The sequence below is a fragment of the Pelodiscus sinensis genome, chromosome 4 (assembly GCF_052426305.1).
Source record: "Pelodiscus sinensis isolate ZL-2025 chromosome 4, ASM5242630v1, whole genome shotgun sequence".
NCBI classification, from domain to species: domain Eukaryota; kingdom Metazoa; phylum Chordata; order Testudines; family Trionychidae; genus Pelodiscus; species Pelodiscus sinensis.
Window position 1 is genome coordinate 126,669,810 of NC_143055.1, and position 27,691 is coordinate 126,697,500.

General features: G+C 42.5%; 1 long non-coding RNA gene across 2 annotated transcripts in view; it reads left to right on the forward strand.

Annotated features, from left to right (window-relative positions):
- Positions 1-27,691, forward strand: part of LOC142829526 (uncharacterized) — a 113,802-nt gene that overhangs the window by 36,744 nt on the left and 49,367 nt on the right. Inside the window, exon 3 of one of the 2 annotated variants that reach the window (XR_012903976.2) lies at positions 8,171-8,269. The exons of the other annotated variant lie outside the window; for it this stretch is intronic. This is a non-coding gene — a long non-coding RNA (uncharacterized LOC142829526). Of the gene's footprint in view, positions 1-8,170; positions 8,270-27,691 lie in introns of those variants that run through there. 2 annotated transcript variants of the gene reach the window in all.

Below are 27,691 nucleotides of genomic sequence, written 5' to 3' on the forward strand. Positions count from 1 at the left end.
AGGCTCCGACCCAATGTGGCAGGACACTCTGATCCTGGAATGTCTGTGGTCATGCCAGGGGATTTGTGAGGTGCAACCCGTAGTTCACCAGTAAAAGTCTCCCTCATTCCCAGTCATTCCTGAGGCCTCAGAATAACACATTAAGGCCTGGTCTACAGTAGAACAGAAGGTCGACCTAAGAGATGCAATTCCAGCTACGTTAATTACATCGAGTCCAGCTATGTATCTTAAATTGCCACCCACATAGCAGGAGGTTGATGGGAACAAATGCTCCAGTTGGCTTCCCTTACTTCTCATGAGGAGCAGGAGTTCCACCACTGACAGTGGCACCCTCTGAGTTCAATTTAGAGGGTCTTCACTAGACCCACTAAATCAAACTCCAGAAGATTGACTGTGGCAGTGTCAATCTTCCATGTAGTGTAGACATGGCCTTTTAATGATCTTATCAGAACATTAAGCCCCTTTATTTTCAGTTTAAACTAATTTTTGTCAACATTTCCCAAGTGTTACAAAAAGTATTATTCCTTTTCCCCCATATTTCACTCTACTTTTGTGTCATTCAAATATATAAAAACTTGTTTTATTAGGAAAAGATATATTACATAAGATCTATGTGTTATGGTACAAGGTTAGTGTATGGTATATACAAAGCCACTTGTTAAAGTCAGATATGGATTAGTCTAGAAGATGCACACAATAAACAAACAACCCTGCATGCAAACTCTGAAGTGCATGTGCATCTGGATGTATTGATGAAGCTCATGCCCACCATGGACACATTTCAAGCAATTAATAGATAATGGTTTAAAAATTTGACACACTAAAATGGAAATAAAACAAAAATCTGAATCGGAATACGTTTCAGAACACAAGGACGTGCTCAAAAAGAGGAGAAAAGGATGAAGTGTATGTGTTGCAAATGGTGTGGCCCACTTATTAAATGTAAATACTTTTATATGCTAATAGTTCTAAGTCTACAACCGTAAACTGTTTATTCAAATGAAAAGGGTTTTTTGGAGATTAGAGATGTATTGTTTTCTTAAACTCAGAGGGGCCATTGTATTTTGTGTTCCTGTTTTAGTTCTGCAGCAAACCATATTTATGAACTGAATTCAAAGCATTAACATACAGAATAGTTTTTTCCTGACTTTCTGCCAGCATTTCCCCCAGAAAAAATATTAATAATTTTGCACTGATTTTCACCTCTTTTGTTATGGTGATAATAAATGCTGAAATTCCTGGGAAAATTAAATAAAATAAAAACTGGACATAAGAACTAGGAGTCACCAAATGAAATAATAGGTAGCATATTTAAAACACACAAAAGGAAGTTTTTCTTCATGTAGCACATAGTCAACCTGTGGAACTTGCCAGAGGTGGTTGTGAAGACCAGGACTTTAACAGGGTTCAAAAAAGAACTAGATAAATTCATGGAGGTTAAGTCCATCAATACTTATTAGCAGGGCTTGACAAACCCAGGTGAGAGCTACTCGCCAGCCCCACACCATGCATGCGCCAGACCAGCACTGTGCATGTGCGAAGTGCCGGTGAATGGGGCGCATGGAGTGACCAGCTGAAATCTACTCGCCACAGGTGAGTAGATTAAGCAGTTTGTCAAGCCCTGCTTATTAGCCAAAACAGGTAGGAATGGTGTCCCTAGCATCTGTTTGTCAGAAGCTAGAAATGGATGACAAGGGACGGATCACGTCATGATTGCCTGTTCTGTTCACGCTCTCTGGGGTATCTGCTCTTGGCCACTGTCAGAGGACAGGATACTGGGCTGGATGGATCTTTGGTCTAACCTGGTCTAACCTAGTATGGCCATTAACAATAGTTAAGAATAAAATTGTTAGGCACGTAGAAGAACATACCGTATTTTCCGGAGTATAAGATGACTTTTTATACTAAAAAATATCCCCCAAAAATCAGGGGTCGTCTTATATGCCGGGTATAAACATACTGTAGCTTCGGCTACATACAGAACGTCCCTGTGCTGATACTGTATGTAGCCGAAGCTACAGTACTGATGTTATTAAATGGTGTTGCCTCGGAAGGGGGGGTAGTCTTATACGGCGAGTATAGGCCAAAACCTATGTTTTAACTGGAAAATTAGGGGGTCGTCTTATACGCCCAGTCGTCTTATATGCTGGAAAATACGGTTAATTTGTCAGGCAAAAGTCAACATGGTTTCTGTAATCTATTAGGCTGTGTCTAGACTGCAGGATTTTTTCGAAAAAAGTAGCCTTTTTTCAACAAAACTTCACCTGCATCTAGACTACAGCCGCGTTCTTTCGAAATTAAATAGAAAGAATGCGGCTTTTCTTTCGTCGGTGGTACTCCTCATTTCACGAGGAAGAACGCCTTTTTTCGAAAGTGCTCTTTCGAAAAAAGGCATTCTTGAATGCAAACAGGACGTTTTCAAAAGAGAGCATCCAGACTGCCTGGGTGCTCTCTTTCGAAAAAGCGGCTTGCTTTTTCAAAAGTACTGCTTGCAGTCTAGACACACTTTTTCGGAGAAAAGTTATTCATTAGTTCCCATAATATAAGGACTAGAGGACACCAAATGAAATTAATGGGTAGCAGGTTTAAAACTAATAAGCGAACGTTCTTCTTCACACAGCACATAGTCAACCTGTGGAACTCCTTGCCAGAGGAGGTTGTGAAGGCTAGAACTATAACACAGTTTAAAGACAAGCTAGATAAATTCATGGAGTTAGGTCCATAAAAGGCTATTAGCCAGGGGGTAGGAATGGTGTTCCTGGCCTCTGTTTGTCAGAGGCTGGAGAGGGATGGCACGAGACAAATCGCTTGATCATTGTCTTTGGTCCACCCCCTCTGGGGCATTTGGTGCTGGCCACCGCCGGCAGACAGGCTGCTGGGATAGATGGACCTTTGGCAGGGGCGGCTTGTGAGTATAGGCCAACTCGGCTGTTGCCTAGGGCGCCGTCTTCAACGGGGCGCCCAGTGATGACTCCACGCCATTGGCGGCTGTGCAGGGGCGCCAATCACACATTCTGCCTGGGGTGCCAGCTGCCACAGCCTGCCTTGAGCCGCCCCTGACCTTTGGTCTGACCCAATACGGCCATTCTTATGTCTTCATGAAAGGCTCTATAGCCATGTACACCTAGCAGCTTTGGGATCTGTACTTTCCTATTAACTACAGGGATTTAAGAGAATAGGATACAGCTGGCTGAATGTGTCAACCATTGAGAATGTCCATGATTTTATTACATGGTAGTTAAGGATTCATTTAAAGTCCCGCCTCCTAAAAATAAGTGTTGGTATGTGCATTTTATTTAAATAAAAAAAAAAGTTAGCCTTTGCAGTTGGGAAGGAAAGCTTGAAAATAGGATCTGACTGCATTCTAGAAGCTCAGAAATCAGAGGATCAATAAAACCAACTGTGAGGTCCCCTTGAGACTGTCACCCATTGTCATGACCATTCCTCTGAGCCCACCTACCTGGCTTGTGCAGTGCCCCACCATCCTGTCCTGCTGGGCCTGCCAAGGCGCAGAGTTGCTACCCCATCTCCCAACCCGCAAAGTAACACAGACCCTGAACCAGCTCAGCTACAGGCACTTGTGAGCTCCCAAGAGCACAGCCCTCAATAGGAATCAAACCAGCAAATGAATCCCTCCTACTCTGTATACAATTTCTACATGGAGGAAGCTCATAAGGTTCACTCTATCAATGAAAGAGAATATACACAGCTGTTTACTTCCCCTCCCCTCCCTTCCAGGTAACAATTATTTACTCTGCAAAAGTGTTTTTATTAAGTACAAAAAGTTGGATTTTAAGTGGTTGCAAGCGGTGACAGACAGATCAAAGTAAGTTATTAAGCAAAATAAAACATGGCAGCTAAGCCTAATACATTAAGGCTATGTCTACACTGCAGAGCTATGTACCGGAGGTATTCCGAAATAGCTATCCTATGTCTTAACAGCACGCCCATTATTTTGAAATATAATGGGCTTGCTATTCCAACGTCCCTGTAAATCTCCTTCCACAAGGAGTAGAGGACGTTTCGGAACAGTGGGTTGTTTTAAAATGAAATTACATTATAAGTTATTTTGAAATTGACTCGAAATAAGCTCTACAATGTGCAAAGCTCAAATTGCGTCGCTTATTTTGAGCTATGGGTGCAGTGTAGATGCACCCTAAGAGAAATAATTACAAAACAGAGTTCCTCTATCTAATGCTTAAGTCAGGTAACATTCTTCAAGTCAGAGCTGACCTTTTCTTCCGACCTGAGCCCAGCAATGCTCCTCCACCCCTCTCGTTACAGCTCTCCTTTCTTCCCCCCACGTGTTCTTGTGTATCCTCGTAGGGTGGGGAGGCAGTTTCAAGGGCCAGCTGAAGGCCCTCATTGATTGCTTTGCATCCCTTAAATATAATTTCCCCAGGACAGGAATCCTTCTTCAATTCTACTCTCTCCCCTCTGGAAAAGAGAAAAATTCAAGATGGATTCCAACAACAGATGGCATGGTCACATGTCTTAGTGGACCAACCACAGTTTGGGCTCATAGGAAAAACAAAACCAATTACAATTATTGGCTTGAGCATTGGGCCATTAAGTTCCTTAAGTGCCACTAGAAGATTGAGAATTAATACAACAGGTTTACACTTCATATTTCTAACTGTATATACAAGAATGACACACACACATATAGAATATATACATTCAGGGGATTATACGCTCTTGAATGATAGGTTTGTTGTACAGGACTGCATAATTTGAGTTATGCATATTCATATTCAAAAACATATTTCCATAAAAATACAGAGGGGTAGCATCCTGCCAACCCCAAATTGATTCTTATAAACCCCTCAGCATTAAGCCCATCTCTTGAGGAGCAGCTGAACAGTTGGGGTTGACAGCATTGTTTTTTCCTATCGACACACAGTCCTGTCTTACGCTGAAGTTAAGACATTTACGTCCTGTACAAAGCAGTCCAGTGCCCAGACTTTCATTCCCTAGAGGAGTCTCTGAACTTAGTTAACTAGCCCCTGGTATCTGGGATCCCCTCAGCCATTCCCAAAAGCAGCCTCTAAGCAGATGCATGCAGCTCTGTTTGGCCACATCTCAGCAGCAGCAGCAATTCTGCTTCAGTTCTCCGCTGGAATAGAAGAGATTCTTATTGTCTGAGCAATGAATCCAAGGACTGGAACAGGGCAGTAGGTAGGATGAGGGCACAGTAGATGGCTTCTGCTGAGAAATTCTCCACAGGCTTTGATGCCTCTCCCAGCTAAGCGAGAAAATAGTGCTGGAGTGGCATTATGGAGTGAGTGCTGGACTACAAGGAGCTCTCTCAGAACTCTGTCTACTGTCCCACCAAGAAACAGTTTGGCTGCAGCCTTTCTTTTATGTGCTGTCTCTCTTACCTCTCCCTGTCTCCTCCCCAGCATTGCTGAAAGCACAGGAGTAACAAGGCAAAAGCAAGCCTTTTCAGGAACACATTGTACAGGCACTGCCTATGCAAAATGCCTCATCAGACTGAGACAATTCCCAAGAGGGTGGGGCTAGATCAGGAGTAATATTTATAATAGGTCCATCAATGGCTATTAGCCAGGCAGGGCAGCGATGATGTCCCTAGCCTCCGTTTGTCAGAAGCTGGGAATGGGCAGCAAGGGATAGATCGCTTGATGATTCCCTGTTCCGTTCATTCCCTCTGGGGCAGCTGGTGTTGGCCACTGTCAGAAGACAGGATACTGGGCTAGATGGAACTTTGGTCTGACCCAGTCTGGCCGTTCTTATGTAAGTTCTTATTTTTCTACCAGTGGTTATTGTATCCCTTCCCCCACGTTCCTTTTCTTCCTCATGTATTTTGATGGTAAGGTCTTGGGGAGCCAGGATAATCTATTAGGCTACGTCTACACTGGCATGATTTTCCGAAAATGCTTTTAATGGAAAAGTTTTCCATTAAAAGCATTTTCGGAAAAAGCACGTCTAGATTGGCAGGATGCTTTTCCGCAAAAGCCAATCTAGATGTGGTTTTCGGCAAAAAAGCCCCGATCGCCATTTTTGCGATCGGAGCTTTTTTGCGGAAAACAGTACTGTGCTGTTTACACTGGCCCTTTTGCGCAAAAGTCTTTCGGAAAAAGACTTTTGCCTGAACGGGAGCAGCATAGTATTTCCGGAAAAGCACTGATGATTTTACATGAGATCATCAGTGCTTTTTCGGAAATTCAAGCTGTATTGAATGTCAGATGATTTTGCGGAAAAACTTGCCAGTCTAGACACAGCCTTACCGTATATTTGTACAATGTTTAGCACAATGGTCTCCCACTTCCTGCTGTCCCTTATGCATGGCTATTGTACCAATAAATAACTCCTTAGCCATCTTGCACATTTGGTGCTTGTGTCCAGGATAAAGTGGGCTGCAGGGGAAATGATTAAAGAGATTCATCTTATGACAAAGTGCCAGCTTCCTAAAGAGCCTGCTTCAGAAACGGATCTGCGTTTTTACACAGAGCAAGAAATCATTTTATTTTTTTATTGTGAGCACCTCACCACCATGCTCTGCCTCCTGTGGCAGAGGGGTATAGTAAAACTAGGTATATAATGGAAAGCTTTCATGCCAATTACATATACCCAAGAAGCACCAAAAAAAAAGGGCAGGTCTTTAAAAATTTGGTCATCCTGCTTGGCATATTCAGAAGACAGACACTCTCCAACCAGCAAGCCAGAATATTGTGCCAGGTTCTTTAGAATAAGCCACAACTTGATCCTGAATAAGCCATATATGATGCAGTGTGTGAACATTTTATTATAACTTTGCCTTAATACAAATTAAAAAAACAAAAATAAAACCCTTTCTAGCAAGGACCCAGCATGCAGGAATTAGAAGTTCAGATTCAGAGAAATACTTAAATACAGTAATTCCTCATTTAACACACTAGATGTTTCAGAAAACGATCGTGTTAAGTGAAAACGTGTTATGCGGGGTCAATTTTCCCATTGAAAATAATGAAAAAGGTGGGGGTTGCGTTTCAAGCGGTCGTGTCTGTTGGGACCGGGACATAAGGTTGGGGGAGAAAGGGGCCTGGGTTACAGCAGGGAGGGGAGGTGTTTGGCTCTGGGGAAGGAAGGGGGAGGAGAAGGGAGTAGGATTATGTTGGGAGCATGCCCCTGTGATGGGTCTGCCGGGATCTGCACTGCGTCTGGTGAGAGGGGGTTGTTGGGGAACGGTGCGGCGAGCGGCGAACCTTCCACCGCTTTGCAGGGAGGCGGGGGAAGCCCCGTACAGCCGCTGGCAACGGCCGGCTGGGGAAATTGTGTTATTCCGGAGATGGTCATGTTGTTCAAAAAACTTTCCCTAAAAAAGAAATCGTGCTATCGCAAAAACGTGTTAAGCGGGCACGTGTTAAATGAGGAATTACTGTACATGCTCAAGTCCTCCTAATATCTAATTTAAGCATATGTGTAAGTGCTTTGCTGTATAGGAATGAGATTACTTATGTGCATAAAGTTAGACACATTCTGAAGAGGACACTTCACAGAACTGGGGCTTAGTACTTGTCTTTGTCTATCTTCTATTTATAAATACTGCTGCACATGTTCACAAACACAATTACGATATCAATGTAGCATAAGAAAGTGGCTAACACAAACTATTTATTTCTTTTTCCTTCAGGAGGAGTCCATATATTGTTACACTTGGGGTGAACTTAGATAGAATATTCTTGTACAAAAGAGCAGTAAGAAGGTTTTACACGTCCTAACATTCTGAAGACCTTTTAAAGCCTTTAACCTTCTCCCAGAACACCCAGTGATTTCTTTAGGAATTCTTCCTGTTTATAAAGTTTAGATAACCCAACCAGGAAGCAGCAATAATGCATGTGATTTAGGTCAATTGTACATGAGCAACAAATCATGAAAAAAAATACCATTCATGATCAGTTGGTTGAAAATTATTAATTTAGTTACAAATAGCAAATCCTTTAGTAAAGAGCAAACCTGTTTGAGCTGAAAGAAAGCCTAAATTTGTCATTCAAAATTATTTGCAGAAAATTGTCTGTTTCCATGCATGTTAACACCTAACTATTAGGATACATGATTTAGAATAAATCACAGCTGAGGACATCTTATTTCAGCCCATAAACAAGAAAAATTGGGTTTTTTTCTAACCTTTTAGTCAAGAGAGCCCTTCTTTTCTTATTCTTTGCTACAGCTGGTCAGAACATCTGACAAAATGAAATACAGTTTCTTCAAAGCCAAAACATTTTGGGGAGATGAACTGGTTTCAACTGAATTATCACTAAGAAAGTTTGGGATTCTTCTGACCAAGAAACCCTCAAATAAAAAATCTGAGCATTTTGTTCTGAAAACAGCCATTTGGATAAAATCCCCATTATAAAAAAAATTGCAACATTCCAGTGTGGAACAAAATTATCAAAACCTTGAAAACTGTCTCAAGCCAGAATTGTCATGTTTTGGGCAACTGGGTTTTTCATCCTGTTTCTCACTTTTTTTTTCTCCACTCTTCCTAATGATCAATGATACAAAAGGACAATTTACATTCTGATCCCACAAGCAGTCATGCATTTGCATAACATTACACACGTGAGGAGTCCCACTGATTTAGTCCTCAGGAAAGGTGGAGTATGTGGTTTTGCGATGGTATCCTTGAAGTCAGAAATGGAATGTGCTTCCTTGAGCTACAATCTTGTACAGTTTGAACCTCTCTTGTACAGTCCGGAACTCTCTGCTCTGGAAACATCCATTGTCTGGAATTATTTTAGTTACCTACTTGTCCACTTTTCATGGGTGTGGCCAAGTTTCCCATGGTCCCGTAAAGTTTGTTTTCAGCTACCAGTCCTGGCTCTCAGTGTTCTGTGCTGTTATTTAGCTCTAATTCACCCCTGACTGTCCTCTAACAACAGCCCAGTAAGCACTAGGCGTGTTCTGGAAAATTATCTGGTTTGGAAACAGGTTCTGAGAGTGCTGGACTGGAGAGGTTCAATCTGTATAAAACTCCCCCCCCCCCCCCCTTCCCTTGTGGCAATTCAGCACCATATCGCCCCCTACTGAGGGGGATGACTAAATGAGCCTTCGTTAGAAGGCCAATAAATTGTCAGATATTTCTGTATACTAGTGTAAACATTCTGAGCAACGTATTATTTTGACTGGCTCAGAGGACTATAGAAGCAAAATATTGCCCCAGGTAGAGAGAGTTCCTGAGATGCTGAAATATTGCTAGATGCTGGAGGCAAAATGCACAATCAAAGGAATCTTTGTTACCTCAGGCAGTTCTGCTGCTGCTACCTCTGGGGAGAGTCTGTATTTGTTTATTGTCCAGAGTTTCTTTGGTGGCTGTACACTTTCTGTGCAGGAGATGATCACCGGCATATAAACATTTCTACAGAGAAACATTTACACACCGCCCCTCTTGATGGGCAAAATAGCCCTGAGCTGCAATATTCAACTCTGGAGTCTGAATTTGAGCCTCACAAAGTTTGAGTGTATCCCAGATCTGGAGTTTTGCTTTGAATCTTTGTAAGCTATTACGGAGGCTAGCCATGGAATGCACATGCAAGTTCAGACTTTGAATGTCAACAAAGTCTGCCGTGTTTAGAGCCAATATTTTGATTCCTGCCCATTTAAAGACTCCAGCAGAGAGAAACAGCTAACCTTATAGTCACTTCCCCACCACCACCTCTAGAGCCTGGAGCTGTGAGACTAGGGATATTAACAGGTAACTGGTTAACCAGTTACTTGGTACCCAGGAAGCAGACCCCTGCCTGCTCCTGCCTCACCAGGCCCCCATTCAGGGCAGTGAAACAGAAGCCCTTCTCGGGGTCAGAAGAAGCCGGGCTGGAGTAGTCCCTGCCAGTGGTGGGAGGCCGCTCAAACCCGCTCACTCCCATTTAATCAGTTAACTAATTATATGGGATTTTACATTCCTATTTCAGATCTCCAGAAGTCTCTTTACTCCAGTAGGCAATACAGAGGGAGGAAATCAGTTGGCTTCTCTTGTGGGAGAAACATGGAAAATGGCCTGTGGTTTCAGTCCACTATGATCAATGGCTTCTCAGGAACCATTCTGCCTTTTGGTGAGGTGACTAAATTTTAATCAATTGCACCGGATTAAAAAAAAATCCCCAGTGGAAATAAATATATTGCTATGAACTGGTATAAGTGTGTGGCCCTCTGCCTTGCTCCTCCTTCCAGGATAAAAACTACTACCCCATGTGTCATAGGCCCTATACTGCTAGCTGCTAATCTTAGAGTTTTTCCTGTGGCTGAAGAGCATGTGCTTTTGGAACTTTAAGATCTGTATTGTTCTCCCTATGTCTGAGAAATACTAAGTGGCCAGCATGTACATCATGATGACAGCCATGAAATTCTAGTGGGCACAGATTTTGTAATACCTGTAATAAGTTGTTGGTTTACTAAAAAGTTTAAACAGTGTTTGGCAGCTAGTTCAGCACAGATACAGCAAGCAGCTTAATTTAGCTTTGTATAAAAACCAGAGAGCATTTGAAAACTTGCCACCTCTACAACAAGACTTGTGGGTAGATTCTTAATAAGATGCAACTGACTTTGGCTTTGTTACAAATGCATTAGGGTCATTGCACTGTTGTGCTAAATAAGGGGAGTTTTAGTTGACCTTTCAGTTTTCCCTCATTAATCTGAGTAGCTGTCATTTATTTTTATTCCCAGCTTTGAACTGATTGCATGGTGGCCAATGACAGTGAACTGAAAGCCTATTTAATAAGTGGAATGTAAGCTGTAGTCCAAGAAAAGTCAAACTTTTATGCGGGTTTTTTTAGATCACAGTTGATTAGTGTCATGGCTTATAAACAATCCAAAAGAATCATGATCATGACTTATTCATGCAGCATGTTTCATCCAGAAGAATCCCAAAGCACTTTACAAGTTTTACATTGTAATCAGTTCATACATTCACCTCCAGTAGTCGAAAGGGGTTATCTCTGAACAGTGCACAGCAGTGCCAGACAGTAGTTCCGTACAAAAATTGTGGGAGTAGGAAAAACTAGCTCGTCCACCTGAAAACATAGGAGGGATTTAAAGTAGACAGAATATAATTACTTAATTGGAATTGGAGTAGAGCAAAGAAGATACAAGAATGGTGAAAACCTTTTATAATACCCAGAGACAGCTTTTGTAATGTGCCTGGTTTTCGGTTTCATTACAAATTCCAATTTTGCCAAAATGTTTGTGATGAGTTCTGTGATATGTCAAGACCCAAACTACAAAGGAAAGAATGAACTTACCAGCTTCATGGGGGAGGGATGAACACTCTCTCTTTGTCCAATGGGGCAAACAAAACCTAACACCAAACTTTAGGTGTACTAACCTTCAGAGACCAAAAATAAATACAACTGTGCCCGACACAAAAAGAAGTTGCTTACAGCATCAACGTGCAACTAAATTCTAGTGTGTGACAGTGTGTCACATACTCATTGATCATGTGTACCCCGATCATATGCATTAAAAGTTCCCTAGTGAGCATGTTTGGAGCAATTACTTTCTCAGGGTGATATTTCATATACTTGTTTTTGTGGAAAAGTAGCACAGAACCTTGATTTCTCATTCAATGCTGTGTCCCCAGCAGCAAAATACCTCTGCAGATTGTAGATTTGCATTTTGTCTGAGACCTGAATCAGAACACTATCTACTGAATCTGCATCCACTGAATGTAAGTTTTCCCAATAAGTACCATCTCAGTTTGATGTTGCTCAGCATATGGTATGTGATGAGATCCCAGCTCAGAGTAGCATGGTAGCAGTAGTACAAAACAGATAGGCTGCACCTAGACTGGCAAGATTTTCCGCAAAAGCAGCTGCTTTTGTGGAAAAACTTGCCAGCTGTCTATACTGGCCACTTGAATTTGCACAAGAATACTGATGATCTAATGTATGATCGTCAGTGTTCTTGCGAAAATACAATGACTCTCCTGTTTGGGGGAAAAAGCCCTCTTGCGCAAATGCTTTTGCGCAAGAGGGCCAGTGTAGACAACTGAGAACAGTTTTGTGCAAAAAAGCCCCGATGGCGAAAAAGGCAATCGGGGCTTTCTTGCGCAAAACCGCGTCTAGATTGGCATGGACGCTTTTCCGCAAAAAGTGCTTTTGCGGGAAAGCATCCATGCCAATCTAGATGCTCTTTTCCGCAAATGCCTTTAACGGAAAAAATTTCCGTTAAAAGCATTTCCGGAAAATCATGCTAGTCTAGACGCAGCCATAGGGCATATCTACAGTAGAAGACTATTTTGAAATAACTAAAATCGATTTAATAACTCCCGAAAGAACAATGTCAAAATAGCGTGTCCTCACTACGAGGAAGCCTCGAAATCACTCAGAGGCAGGCTCCGTTAATGTGGACACGCTATCTCAACTTAGAGCCCCAGGAAGCACTGAGGAGTAATTAATATGAATTACTGTGGGTAGAGGTTATTTTGAAAAAGCCGCACTGGAGCATCCACACTACCGCTATTTCAAAATAACTGTTTCAAAATTAGCGTTATTCTTCGAGGAAAGCGGGAGTACAGACTTTGAAATAAACGGCCCATTATTTCAAAATAACGGGCTTGGTAGCGTGGATGTTCCACTTATTAATTTGACCTAAGGCGAGTTATTTCAAAATAAAACCCTAGTGTAAACCAGAGACTAGTGTGTAAGCTTGCTAGGACCGGGCTGTCCTTTTACTCCTGTTTATATGACAGTTGGTGCTTTGACCCTCAGTTTCAGCCCTGTGGTCCTCCTGCAAACCAATTAGGAAACAATAACAATAATACAAAGATTATATTAGGTGCATAGAATAATCCTAAGGGTGGAAAATAGAGTCTGTGTATAAAAATCAGCATCCTCTTGCTTAAAGCTACAGCATGCATACGGTTAAAATACATTGTAAGAGAGCCTATTTAATTCGGCATTCTCTCTAAGGCTAATTATTCTTTCAAAAGTGCATTTATTGTTTCATGAAATATTCTGAATGGACAAAATGCAGGACAATGTAGCACTTTAAAGACTAACAAGATGGTTTATTAGGTGATGAGCTTTCGTGGGCCAGACCCACTTCCTCAGATCAAATAGCGGAACAGGCTGAGAGACCAGACTACAAGCAGAATAAGCTTCGTACATTGAGTTGCTGTGAAAGTGTCTTCGACTTCATGCAGCCCTCCTCATACGTCTCTGCTCTGTTCTGTAAGGTCCACCCTTGCATGCGGAGGTGATGAGTTGAGTCCCTGACTTTTCTAATTACACTAACAACAAATCAGTGCCAATTGTGTTTGGACACCTGCCTATCAGAAGCTTGGCCAAGATGCCTACTTATTACATGCAGGCAACCAAATAGCCATTGAATAGCAATAACTTTCTGTTTCTAATTTTTTTTATCAGCGTTGGAGTTTAAATTCATATTTTAAAAATTTTAAATATTTTTCCAGAGTCGCACGTGCAGTGGATTATGTCATCAGTAATCTTATCTACTATCCACAGCCTAGAGCTGGGAATATGAGGGTTGAAAAATGAGGTCTTTCTATAGAAGAGGGCAGCAAAATAAATGTTATTCCCCCTAAAATAAGCTTAAAGAAGATACTTGCTTCCCTCACTCTCTGTTCAGGAACTTCCTTATCTAGCATTTCCCCCTTTTTTAGACTGCCTGCCTGCCTGCCTCTGGTGAAATTAAATCTTGATTAATATACACAGTACTTGTCCTTTGTGACTCTTACAGTTAAGAAAGGACACAGAGTCCTGAAAGGAATGCCTCTGAGGATTCCCCTAATGAAGTGACAGACATTAAGGTTTCTACTGCTTGGATGGCCTTACAAATGCCTTTATCACCTCCTCTCTAGGCAGGTAGGATGAGGAGGTCTTGTTTCACAGTCTGACTCATCAGCCACTTCTGAATGTTGGCTGTTAATCTGAAACACCTGACCCTCATCTGCTTTCTCCCCACACTGACATTAGAAAGAGAGTAACTTGGTCTTGAGACATCTGGAGTTTGACAGCACATATGTCCCCGGCCTATAAAACAATATATCTGTCCCGAAGGCAAGTTGTTCAACTGTCTCTAATACATCGAGTAAAAACAATTACAAAATAACAACAAAGCCGGCATTTTTAGGCTCCCCTAGACTTTTCTTCTTCGGGTGTAAATCCACAGCAAGTGAGCGCATAACTCCTCATCCAGTGCTAATTCTGATACTCTTACGCACAGAGAGCCTGACTCTACAAGTCCCACTGACGTCAGCTGAATAAGGTACCCTTCAATCAGGGTAAAAGGATAAGAATCCATCCCTGAGATCAGCGTTTCAACTCCAATGATATTTACTTACTGCCGTTTATCATAAATTAAGAGACAAAAATCCATTTTTATGCAAATGGCCTTTCACGAGACATTTTCTGGACACTGAAATGGAGAAATGCTGCCTCAGAAGAGGAGCATCGGAATTTACCAGATTGCAGAAGATCTGCTAAGTTTCTGGCACTTTTGCCTCTCCCAAAGCCAGAGGAAGCAATACTGGAATATCACGTGGGCTGTGTCTACACTGGGCCACTGATTCCGGAAAATCAGCCGCTTTTCCAGAATAAACTGCGAGCTGTCTACACTGGCCCTTGAATTTCCGGAAAAGCAACGATGCTCTACTGTACAAAATGAGCCACTATTCCAGAAAAACTATTCTGCTCCCGCTCGGGCATAAGTCCTTATTCCGGAACACTGTTCTGGAAAAGGGCCAGTGTAGACAGCCCAGTAGTCTTTTCCGGAAAAAAGCCCCGATCGCAAAAATGGCGATCGGGGCTCTTTTCCGGAAAAGCGCGTCTACATTGGCCACAGACGCTTTTCCGGAAAAAGGGCTTGTCCGGAAAAGCAGCCTGCCAATGTAGACGCTCCTTTTCCGGAAAAACTGAAAACAGAATAGTATTCCGTTTTAAGCAGTTCCGGAAATTCATGCCAGTGTAGACACAGCCAAAGGGATTAGGTTAAAAGAAAGACCGGCAGCCTAAGAAGGATATGTTACGCAACTGTCATTTCATCTTGAAGTGATTTTCCTTTACAGCCTCATTAGAAGCAAAATGCAGGACAATGTAGCACTTTAAAGACTAACAAGATGGTTTATTAGATGATGAGCTTTCGTGGGCCAGACCCACTTCCTCAGATCAAATAGTGGAAGAAAGTAGTCACAACCATATATACCAAAGGATACAATTAAAAAAATGAACAAATATGAAAAGGACAAATCACATTGCAGAACAGGAGGAGGATGCGGGGGGGGGGGGGGAAGGAAGGTAGGTAAGTGTCTGTGAATTGATGATATTAGAGGTGGGGAGAGTGGGATGTTTGTGAGTTAATGGTATTAGAGGTGATAATTGGGGAAACTGTCTTGGTAATGGGTGAGATAGTTCAAATGTTTAAGTCCTTGTTGGCAAGTGTCGAATTTTAACATGAATGACAGTTCAGAGGATTCCCTTTCAAGTGCAGATGTAAAAGGTCTTTGTAGCAGAATGCAGGTGGTTAAGTCATTGAGAGAGTGTCCTTTCTGGTTAAAATGGCAAGAAACTGTTTTCTCTTTGTGATCTTGTCTGATATCTGTTTTGTGGGCATTAATCCTTTGGCGAAGTGTCTGAGATGTTTGTCCAATGTACATAGCAGACGGACACTTTCGGCACATGATAGCATAGATTATATTTCTGGATGCGCAGGAATATGTGTTCTTGATCTTATAACTCACTTAGGTCCAATAATGGTATCAGCAGAATGAATATGTGGACAAAGCTGGCAACGGACAAACATCCCACTCTCCCTACCTCTAATATCATCAATTCACAGACACTTACCTTCCTTCCTTCCCCCTCCCCCCGCATCCCCCTCCTGTTCTGCAATGTGATTTGTCCTTTTCATATTTGTTCATTTTTTTAATTGTATCCTTAGGTATATATGGTTGTGACTACTTTCTTCCACTATTTGATTTGAGGAAGTGGGTCTGGCCCACGAAAGCTCATCATCTAATAAACCATCTTGTTAGTCAAAGTGCTACATTGTCCTGCATTTTGCTTCAACTACCCCAGACTAACACGGCTACATTTCTATCACTAGCCTCATTAGAGACACCACAATAGCACAGCAGGGCTGGGAGGACATCAAACTAAGGTGCAGTGGTGCCTCTACTCATCGAAACTCTAGGAAAAACGGTGAACATGCGAACGTGCAACTCTCAAAGGGCCTGTACAGCACGAGTAAAGCAACGAGCACCTCAAAGAGATTACACAGCACTATTGCACCAACACCCACCATCTCTTGGACTCTTCTCAGCTCGGATTTGCTCAGAGAGGATATGCAGACAACCGATGAAAGTGTCAGTGTGAATTTTTGCCAGCATCTCTCTCTCCTATTATTATTACAGGTTGGCATCTCCATAGTGCAAGGAGAAGGTGCCAAGCTTATCACTAACCCACTTCTATAATTTACAACCTGCACAACCGAGGGCTGAAAATCCAGCAATTTTGCAGGCTAATTCTGGGAAGCAACTGTCATCCCAGCACCAATTATTAAAGCCACTTGCACACACTAAAGCTATAAAGATTAAAAATATAGCACATTGGTCATTAAATATGGATGAAATCATGTAATATGTATTATATACCAGTACCAGGGCCAGCCGCACCAGCTCTAGCTCAACCCTATAGAAGAGCCACAAGCCCCAAGTCCCAAATCAGTGTGCGTTTTGTCAAGCAGAGGAACAAGTTTGTCATGCAAAATAAACACAGCTGTTCTGAGTGCCGACTGTAGCTTTCAGGCAACTGGCTAGGACTAGAAAGTGCTTTAGGAAAATGTGTTCCTCAGTGAAAGCCTACTGCCTCCGCACATACAGTACGTCCGCTTCAGCTGAGGCTGTATGAGTCATTTCAAGGACGTGGCCTGTTGTTGTTTTTCATTTTGTTTGCTGATTATTGTATTCCCCCCACACCTCTGTGCTCCATACTCTGTCCTGAAACTGGTTCAAATGGCTCCCTGAGCTGCTGTGCTTGGCATGGATTAGTGACCCACAAGCTCTCGTCAACACGGCTGGCTAAAGCTACTTCATGTTTTAGAAAGGCTAGATTTTATTAGTACCTCAGGCTTCCCTTTGCTTTTTTAATGTAATTGTTTTCCTCTCTTTCCTCATCCAACTCTCCGGAGAAATTAATCATTTTCTCTGGTGTGAAAAGCAGGCGTATCTTTCAATCTCTTCAGCTACTGCATTGCATTCCCGTGGTCTAGGTGCACACGCCTATGGACCCACATCTGCACACAGAGCCAGCTAGTGCATCTTTCTCAGTTCAACCCTCAGGTTTTTCTGATAGTGCAAGTCACATGTTGCCAGTATGAGACTCAAGTCTTCTTTAGTCCAAAGAATGGTCTAGTGGTAATGGTACATGCTGGAGACTTTGGAGAGTGAGTGTGTGTGTGTGTGTGTGTGTGTGTGTGTCAATTCTCTGTTCTGCCACAGACGTCCTGTGTGACCTTGGTTGTGTCACTTGGGCCCAGATCCTCAACAGTAGTTAGGTGCCTAACTCTCATTGTTAAAAATCAGCTAGGCCCCTAATGATTTTTTGAGGCTCTGGGCCTTAGTCTCTCTCCGCCTCAGTTCCCCATCAGTAAAATGGGGATAAAAGCATTTCTCTTAGGGGTGTTACGAGGGTAAATAAATTAAAATGTATAAGACCCTCATATTATTTTTAAAGATGAAGTTTAGAGTTATATACAAATTATTTGTAAAAATGCAAAGTAGCTCTGAGAGACAGGTTGCAGGGAAGGATTATAGATCACTTCACACTCCTTTCTTCAGGCCTTGTTTTATTTTTTAAAATAAAAAAGCCTTCTGGTTACTAACCACCTAACTTCAGTAGTTGGGCAGACACCTTTATAGTCTTCTATAGTCATCTTTTTGGTACCAGTTCCCCCTTTCCTTTTATAACCCGACCCAGATCAGCCATGTGATAGGCAGGAACCTGGAACAACTTTAAACTTTGTTGTGAGGTCATTTTTGCATAAAATGGAGCTGGATAAAACTTGACAGCTATGATTTAAATTAAAACCACCATTTTCCAGCCCTTTCCAGCTCTTCCCCCTTTGCAAAGATAAGCTTTGCAGTGTGTCTTGAAAGTCATCAGATGACGGCTATTCTAAATCAAGGGGTGGGAAGCAGGTGTCAAAACATTTTTTGCACTTTGGATTGAAGCCCTGAGTGCCATTAGATTCTTACAATGATCTAATAAGTCTGACTGTGGTTAATTTCCCCATCTTTAAGTGGGGCCAATCATGCCTGGTAATTTCCCAGTGGGACTGGTGTTTAATTAACATGTGTGAAGCACTTTGAAATCCTTGTAGCGAAGGTGGGCCAAGCAATAATTAGAGGTGGTCCAAGAATGGGGTGACATTTTTATGAACATTTCATTCAATTTTTTTCATTGACTTTGAAATTTTGAAGAAAATTATCAAAACTTGATACACGTCCCTAGTAATAAGTTGTTATTTTTATAGCTCAAACTAGCAATGCAAGAAGTTTCAAAACTACAAATGTTTCCAAAGTAAGGGCTAGATCAAGGCAACTTAATGCATGGTCTGTGGGCCTCATGCAGCCTGTTTGTTTGCGGCCTGCGGTGCAGTTTGGGTTTACGCGGGTAGGAGCCAAAACAAAAAAGTAGTCAATATAATGGTCTTCTGTTGATATGCGTTTTAGTAGTTAAATTTCTGGACTGTCATTGGTCATTAAAAGTGCTGTCATGTGGGTGGAAATTGGGTAAATATTGCATTTTATTAATATCAGCAGAACTGATTTACATGGGGCCTGTATGTTGTGTAGTCTTCCCTTAATCTTTGTATTAATGCCCATCGGTGTGCAAGAAGCTATTTGCATATATATTTGCATGTATATGCAACCACACTAAAGCTGCAGCCCTCGGTTTGTGCTGTGAGTATCCCTGCGGCCCCTGGGGCTTCCAAACTTGAATAGCCCTGGCTAGATTATTCAGCCCTCACACAAGTACTCCAATTGAAATAAATAGAACTAATCAGCTAAATTAAGGGTCCCCTTCATGAGGAAGGGTTTCCACAAACCCTAACAGTCAAATTGCAAACCCCTTACTACTGGGCTCAGCTGGTATTCTCACAAGAGTTGTACTGAATTCTCACAAGAGTTTGTACCGGGAGTGTGTAACTCCCAGTGAGAGTAAGGGGTTCGCTCTCTGGTCCTGAGGCTCCAATTTATGAAGGGATTTAAGCACATGCTTAATGTAAGGCATGTGAGTAGGCTCAGCCCCAACTTAATCATGTGCTTAAAGTGCTTTCCTGGTATTGGTGGGTCTACATCGGTGTTCCTTAAATTTGTTAAGACCAAGGAACACTGAACAATAATTGGGGGGAGGAGAAGGTTGCCTGGCCCTTTAAGGGTGGCCATTTTGAATTCTGTTCTCCGTGGCACACCTCCGACTGCCTCACGGCTCACCGGTGTGCTGCGGAACACAGTTTAAGAAACACTGGTCTACATGATCATTCTTAAAGCGTACCTGCTGGTTAGGATTATTAAAGTGGTATTTACTCCCTGTTTGAATTCTAGGCTCAGACATTTGTTCACTCCCTTCTGATTAACACTTCAGTTTAGCAAAGTATTTCATCAGGCATCAGTGGGTTCATTCCTGTGCTTCAAGTTAAGCATGTGTTTGAATACCTTACTGCTGAATTGGTGCCTATAAAAGGTAGAACTGGTCTGCATTTTTAAAGTTTTACTGGCATCACTACGTCAGCAAAGGGCATAAGTTTTTTGCCATCGTACATATGCTCTAAAAAGCCGCAGGATAGGGGCAATTACAATGTAAAGCACGTTATACCAGTGTGGCTTGTTGCAATTTGTATTCCACCTGTATAATCTACACTGCCATAAACACTTCCATACTGGTATAACCGTGTCTGTACTGGTGTGTGTACCCTGAGGGGCAGTGCTAGGCCCATAGTGGCTCCAGGAAAACAGCAACACTTCTAAGCGTAGCCAGGCTTCCCACCAAAAGGGGAACAAACGTTGTGGTGTCTTAAGGCATGTTTACGCTGCTGTCTGAGAGGCGGACAGCAGCACAGGCTGGCACACCCGCACTAGCTTTAATCTATCTTGCATGGCTAAAAATAGCAGTGAAGATGCCACAGCATGAACCCCAGCCTGAGGTAGGGGCATGAGTAAAAATCCAAGATTCCAGGCAGACCTGTAGCCAGTGCTGCTGCATCTTCACCTCTATGCTTAGCTGGGCTCACTTCAGTAATGCTAGTGTTTGTGGGCCAGTGCAGGTTACAATCACAACTCCGACAGCATCCTCACCTGAGCAATCACCACTACAATTCAACTGTTGAGCCCTGAACACTTGTAGCAAATTGCTTGTGCAATCCACACACCCAGGATACATCTACACTGCAGGCTTCTTGTGCAAGAACTTTTTGTGGAAGAGATCTTCCACAAAAAGTTCTTGCACAAGAGTGCGTCCACACTGCCATGTGCTTTTGTGCAAGGGATGTGCTTTTGCGCAAGAGAGCATCCACAGTGCCATGGATGCTCTTGCACAAGAAAGCTCTGCCAAGCCATTCTCAGAGTGACCATCAGAGCACCTGGGCTTTTTCGATAGGTGTTTCTTGCACAAGAAACCTCTGTTGTCTGTCCACACATGCCTTTTTGCACAAGCGCTCTTGTGAAAAAAGGTTTTTTCCTCGTAGAAAGAGGAATAACTCTTGCACAGAAAGCCCTGTCTTCTGACAATCTACTGTACTTTTTCTTGCGTAAAACGCTCTTGTAGTGTGGATGCTCCGTGAGCTCCATTTTTGCACAAAAATGTGCTAGTGTGGGTCACTGTTCCATGCAGTGACACTTAGAGCATTTACAGCAACAGATAAGAACAAGAGATCTCTACTGAAAGAGCTGAGAACCAGCTGGCTTTTAGCTCAAAAAGATAGAGGCTCCTACTCTAGGGGTATGTCTACGCTAGCCCCCTAGTTCGAACTAGGGAGGATAATATAGGCATTCGAATTTGCAAATGAAGCCCGGGATTTAAATATCTCGGGCTTTATTTGCATATTCCCCTCTGGCTGCCATTTTTAAATGCCACTAGTCTGGATTAACTGCCCGCGGCTACACGGGGCAGTTAAACGGTAATTTGAACACACTCTTATGTAAACATGTCCCTTTGTGGCACCACCTACGCTGTAATAAAGTCTGCACTTTTCTCTTTTAACCTTTAATGCTATTACAAACCCTTAATATATTGCAGTTAATCTTTGGTAGTGTATCTTCCTGATCTGTACAGTGCTAACAGAGTATTGAGGTTCTGGAGACTGAAATTCCACAGAAAGGACTCAAGACTATTTTTAGTACACCCTGTTTAGAGGTAGAGTATGTGGATATGTAATGTATTTGTGAATATATACATATGTACATAGTTTGAATTACCTGTTACTCCTCCTGGAATGAGGTGTAACAGGTAATTCGAACTAAGTCCTTAGTTCGAATTACCGTTTAACTGCTGCGTGTAGCTGCGGGCAGTTAGTCCAGACTAGTGGCATTTAAAAATGGCGGCTGGACGGGAACATGCAAATAAAGCCCGGGCTATTTAAATTCCGGGCTTCATTTGCAAGTTTGAATGCCTACATTATCCTCCCTAGCTCAAACTAGAGGGCTAGTGTAGACATACCCTAAGCTCCAGAGGTTCAAGGTTCAAATCTACCTGGTGGTGGTTACACTTGAAATTTACAAAGGGAAATAACTCCCAAAATTTGATAATTTCTGAAAACCTATGCTTTCACACAGAAAGTGCGCTTGCAGATTTACTATGAGTAGGGAAAAAGACGAAATTTGTTGAGTAAATTGCTTGCCAAAAATTATTCTCGCAGCTCTAGTTAGCAGGAGTTAGCTTGAGATCATGGATAATTTATTACCCACAAATCTCTGCCTGGATGGGGCAACATAAGTAATTTGGAGTCCATAGCCCTAATTAGGTATCATTTAATGGACTGGTGCTCATTCTGCGATGGCACAATTCAAAAGCAATTTGTTTAAGTTGTGCGATCCAGTTGCAAGGTGAAGGAGGTTTTAATATCTAATTCTGTATAACAGACTCCTTCAATTGTATGGAGGGACTAGGTGAGGACCTAGCAGCAAATGTCATGTTACAACTCACATGGGCCATTCCATCATTAAACGAGAGGTGTCTTCAGAACATTTAAAGTCCATAAAATTATTATTATTGAGATTGTTCTATTAAATAACGAGTCATTATTTGGGATGGCCAAAATCATTTGAATAATGTTAACCTTTGATTAAAACTTAAATGGAACTAAATCTCTTTTTTCAAGATTCAAAAAAAAATTTTTTTCCCTAGTAAATTATTTTTCCATGCAATTCATCTCTGTACTTCCTGATTCTTATGAGGACTGGATGTGGAAGAAGAAAAATACTGTAAGAAAGGGTGCTTTCAATATATTTCTGATCCAACTAGAAGAATTAAAGCACCCAAAATTTCATAGAAAACTTGCTCTCATGTATCAGAGGGGTAGCCGTGTTAGTCTGAATCTGCAAAAGCGACGAGGAGTCCTGTGGCACCTTATAGACTAACTGAAGTGTAGGAGCATAAGCTTTCGTGAGCAAAGACCCACTTCGTCAGATGCATGTAGACTACATGCATGTAGACTACATGCATCTGACGAAGTGGGTCTTTGCCCACGAAAGCTTATGCTCCTACACTTCAGTTAGTCTATAAGGTGCCACAGGACTCCTCGTCGCTTTTGCTCTCATGCCATTTGTTGGACCTAACTAGTTTTAGATAAATTATTTAAATTGGACCTACAAAACGTTTGAATTTCATTTACCGCTCTAATTATTGTTTGCTGGTCTTCTGTATATTTTGACATGTGATATGGATAATTTGTGGCAGTTTTTTAGCTTTCGTTTTTTGAGAAACATTAATTATATTGTGAGCCATCCCCATTTGCCATCCCTCCATAATTTCCTCCAAAACTGTGAAAATTTAATTCAGTGAAAATTGTAAAAAGATGCTTTAAAATTAACATCAATATTATCCTTCTAAATTATATATAAACAAATAGCAAATTCTGGCAAAGTTACTGATTGGACCAGTTACCCAACCAGTAACCCAACTGAGGATTCAGCCCACTCATGGAAGGATTGGAAATAATTCCATGAGATTGATGTGAGCAATCACAACTAACAACACAGCTTGAATTTTGCAATCAATCGAGAGGATAAAAGAAACCTCCCAAAATGTGTTGAGTAAATCTGAATAGCAAGCAAATGTGAGGAAATCACAGTCTGCTCACAGACATTCTGTGAGTGGCGGAGGGTGAGGGAGGAAGATGAAAGCTGGGATTTTCAAAGGAGTTAAGGGACTTCGGAGCCCACATCCTGTTGAAATGCTATGGGAATTGGATGCTTAATTTCCTTAAGGGTCTTTTCAGAATCCTGCATCAAATTAACAGAATAAATTGTTCTCTCAACATGGAGCTATTCTTGCATACTGTACTACAGCTTGCAGCCTCTCTAATAAATGCCTAATTAAGAGGGATAGCATGGTCTAGGGGTTACAGCACTGGACTGGGAATCAGAAGAGCTGGGTTTTGTTCTCAGTTCTGCCACTAGCCTAGCTAGGTGACCATGGGCAGGTGACCTCACAACTCTAGGTCTCACATTTCCTGTCTGTAAAATAAAAAGTAATGAGACTGACTTCCTTTGGAAGTGTTTTGAAATCTACTGATGAATGGTGCTATATAAGGCCAGGTGTACGCTAGACCTGGAAGTTTGGCTCCAGGTAGGTAACTCTGGGCTACAGAGAAGATGTAGCTGGAGTTGGCTTACCTTAAGCTGAGCTTGGAGCCATTCCCACAGCAGGAGGCTGATGGGAGCAAATGCTCCTGTCGGCTTTCTCGCAAGAGGAGCAGTACTGATGCTGGTGGGGGCGCCCTCTGAGATCGATTTATTGAGTCTTATCTGGACTCACTAAATCGAGCTCCAGAAGATTGATCGTGGCAGTGGCGATCTTCCATAGAGTGAAGACAAGGCCTAAGAGTGAAGTGTTTTTGCATTGACTTTAATGACTACAGGATCAAGCTTTTATTGATTGAGCTACTATTTAATATTTTGTTTTCTTCTCCTTGGCCAATGTATGGCCTGCCCGCCCTCTTTTCTTCTTGCAGATGTGCCAGCCCTGTTCTGAAAGCAGATTTTTTTTCCATGGGCTTTTCCATGGTACTTCACGTGTGCCTGGCTGCTTCAGAAATAGAAGTAAATTTATTTTCACAACATCCCTCTAACACAAAGAGGTGCTAGTATCCCCATTTTATAAAAGAGAAACTGAAACATGGAGAGATTAAGGTAAACAGGGTCACTAATTTTGATTGGCTAGTTTGGGAAATAATGCTAAATCTTCTGAAATAGGCTACTTTGCACTTTCTATGTTCAAAGCCCAGCTCCTATTGACTTCAGTTGCATCTCTGAATTCTCAGCAAGTCAGACCCCAGGGTTTCGAGTTGGGCATCCAGAACATGAAAAACACAATTAGTGGCCACCCGTGAAAAGACTGGTTTAAGTGTTTTCACAAGCATCACACATCTCTCTAACTGAGGTAGGGACAGAAGATAGTGCTCTTGCACAATGTTTAACTGCCTTAATCAAGAGATCATATTTGCTCTCCTGTAGTCCCCCGTCTCATTCATGACACACTTTTCTACGAGAAATGAGCCAGGGTTCCTACAAGACAGCAGCCTCCTTCATGACAAAACTTGCTTCATCCCTAGAGCAAGTCCACGTGGTGCACTAGGATGGGGGTTCTGTGGAAAAATAGTATGTGATCAAGTCCAAAATTATTATTATAATGCTTGTACACAAATAGGGCCAAATTGAGGTTGGCAGCATTAAATCTGGTGTTGCTTAAGTTTTGAGTGCTTGACTTTGTGACCTTTAACATTCTTTCAACATAACTTTTTATGTGTATTGTGGAATATAAAGTACTAACGTTTGTTAGAATACACAAAGCTGCTGAATAGAGATTGCTTTATTATGGTTCGTTTTATAACAAGTTCTTATTTATTTTTAAAGGAAATCTATAAAGAAAAAGTCTGGGCTTGCTGATGCTGCACACATGTAGTAGCGAGGATTCATTCATTTGATATTTGGCATAAAGATTGCTTCCAGATTGCTAGAGTTTGGGTAGAATATCATAACCTGTCAGCAGCATGGGTTTGTGTGTGGCCAAGCCTCAGGGTTTTATCATAAATGTTGTGATGTGTTGTTTCCCAAAGGTTCAGCTCTGGAAGTCAAGGGACAATGTGAGAATCTGTTTTCATTTTTTTAAAAGTTCTAGCCCTTATGGTTGCAGAGAAAAGCTTGAAAGGGTGAACCCCAGTGGCTTAGGAACCACCAGGCAAATTAAAAGAATAAACCAAGAGTTTTGTTTGGCTTTAAACTCATGATTTTAAAGCCAGTCTCGTGATTTTTGCAGTGGCCTGGCTAATGGATCCTGAACACTTGAGGCTAGCAGTACTCAGGCTAACTCATACAAGTTGTACACGTGGATTAGTGCCACTTTCTCTCTTGTTTGCAGTGTGCTTGTAGCCATGTTGGTCCCAGGATATTAGCGAGTCAAGGTGGGCGATGTAATATCTTATGGTGGTCCATCTTTTGTTGGTAAAAACCATATGCTTTTGATCTATGCAGAGTTCTTCCTCAGGCCACTGCCCAGACAGCTCTGTGTAACTTGAAAACATGCATCTTCAAACAACACAGGCTGGTCCGGCAAAGGACATTAGCTCATCCAAGTTGTCTCTCTAACACCCTCTCTTGTAAACAGGAAACAAGGACTCTGATAAACATGCCTTGATGAAATCTTACATATTGCTTGAGTAGCCATCATTTTAAAATAAAAAGGTATTTCCTCACATCATAAAATCCTAGGGCTGGAAGAGACCTCAGGAAGTCATCAGGTCCTGCCCCCAGCCTAAGGCAGGACCAATCCCAATTAAATCAACCCAGTCAGGGCTTTGTCAAGCCGGGACTTAAACACCTCTAGGATGGAGATTCCACCCTCTCCCTAGGTAACCCTCTGGCAGCTGGTGCTTCACCACCCACCTAATGAAATAGTTTTTCCTAATATCCAACCTAGACCTCCCCCACTGCAACTTGAGACCATTGTTCCTTGTTCTGCCATCCATCACTACTGTGAACAGCCTCTCTCCATCCTTTTTGGAACCCCCCTTCAGGTAGTTAAAGGCTGCTATCAAATCCCCTCCCCCCTTCTCTTCTTCACACTTATTAAGCCCAACTCCCTCAGCCTCTCCTCTTAGGTCATGTGCTCCAGCCCCCTAATCATTTTGGTTGCCCTCCGCTGGACCCTCTTCAATGCATCCACATTCTTCCCAGGGTGGAGGGGCAGAACTGGATGCAATACTCCAGATGTGGACTTACCAGTGCCAAATAAAGGGGAATAATCACATCTCTAGATCTGCTGGAAATGCTCCTCCTAATGCACCCTAATATGCCATTAGCCTTCTTGGCTACAAGGGCACCCTATTGACTCATATCCAGCTTCTCATCCACTGTAATCCCCAGATCCTTTTCTGATGAACTGCTACTTAGCCAGTCAGTCCCCAGCCTGTAACTATGCTTGGGATTCTTCCGTCCCAAGTGCAGGACTCTGCACTCGTCCTTGTTGAACCTCATCAGATTTCTTGTAGCCCAATCCTCCAATTTGCCTAGGTCACTCTGGACTCTGTCCCTGCCCTCCAATGTATCTACCTCTTCCCCTAGCTTAGTGTCACCCACAAATGTGTGCAAACAAATCCTTACTGGGACGAGCTTTAGCTGGTATGCGTCACTGGATCTGTGCTCAGTTTAGCAGCTCAGAATCTGGCCACAGATTTTTGTAATGGACAATTAAAACTGTAACCCTAGAGATGTGCACATTTTAGCTGCCTCTGGTAAAATGTGCACTTTTGAGTGGTTTTTAAGATTAGGGTGACCCTATTTCCCACTGTGGAATACAGGACACCTGGCAAAATGGCTTGTATTCAAGCAAGTTCAACTGCAACTCGTCAGACGACCACGGAACACAAAAGTTCACATTAACAACAGGTTGAATGAGGCCCCATTACAAAGAAACACGGCATGGTTGGATTGTTTTTATTTAGCTTCTTGTCTTTAAAACTTTAAAACATTCACACCCCCTTACTCACCCTACACACAGACACAGATGCTCTCTCTCCCATGTACCTCTCTCATATGGGGCAAGGTGGCCAACCTATCCGGCTCTATGCACCCCCATGCCTAGCTGGGCTGCTAGGACGCACCTGCCTTTTGTAGTGCCTGTGCTGCATCTTGCCTAGACAACACATGGGGGGCAGAGGTGGGGACAGAGGGTCTCATGTCTCCCATCCCCACATTTCTGCCAGGGTTCACATCAGAATGGGGCCAGCAGCGGCCTCTCAGCACTGTGTAGGAGGGAAGAGATGGGAGCTGCTTGCAGCTGCGTGGGACGGGGCATGAAGAAGAGATGACCTGGACCTTGTTTTTGCAGCCATCATCTCTTCTTCTCTCCCCTCTGAGGCTTGTCCCATCCTGCCCGAAAGGCAGTTAACACGTCCAGGCTGCTGCTGGCCACCGACATAACCCAGCCACGTCCTGTGCCCTGGCTACAGTGCAGCAGGA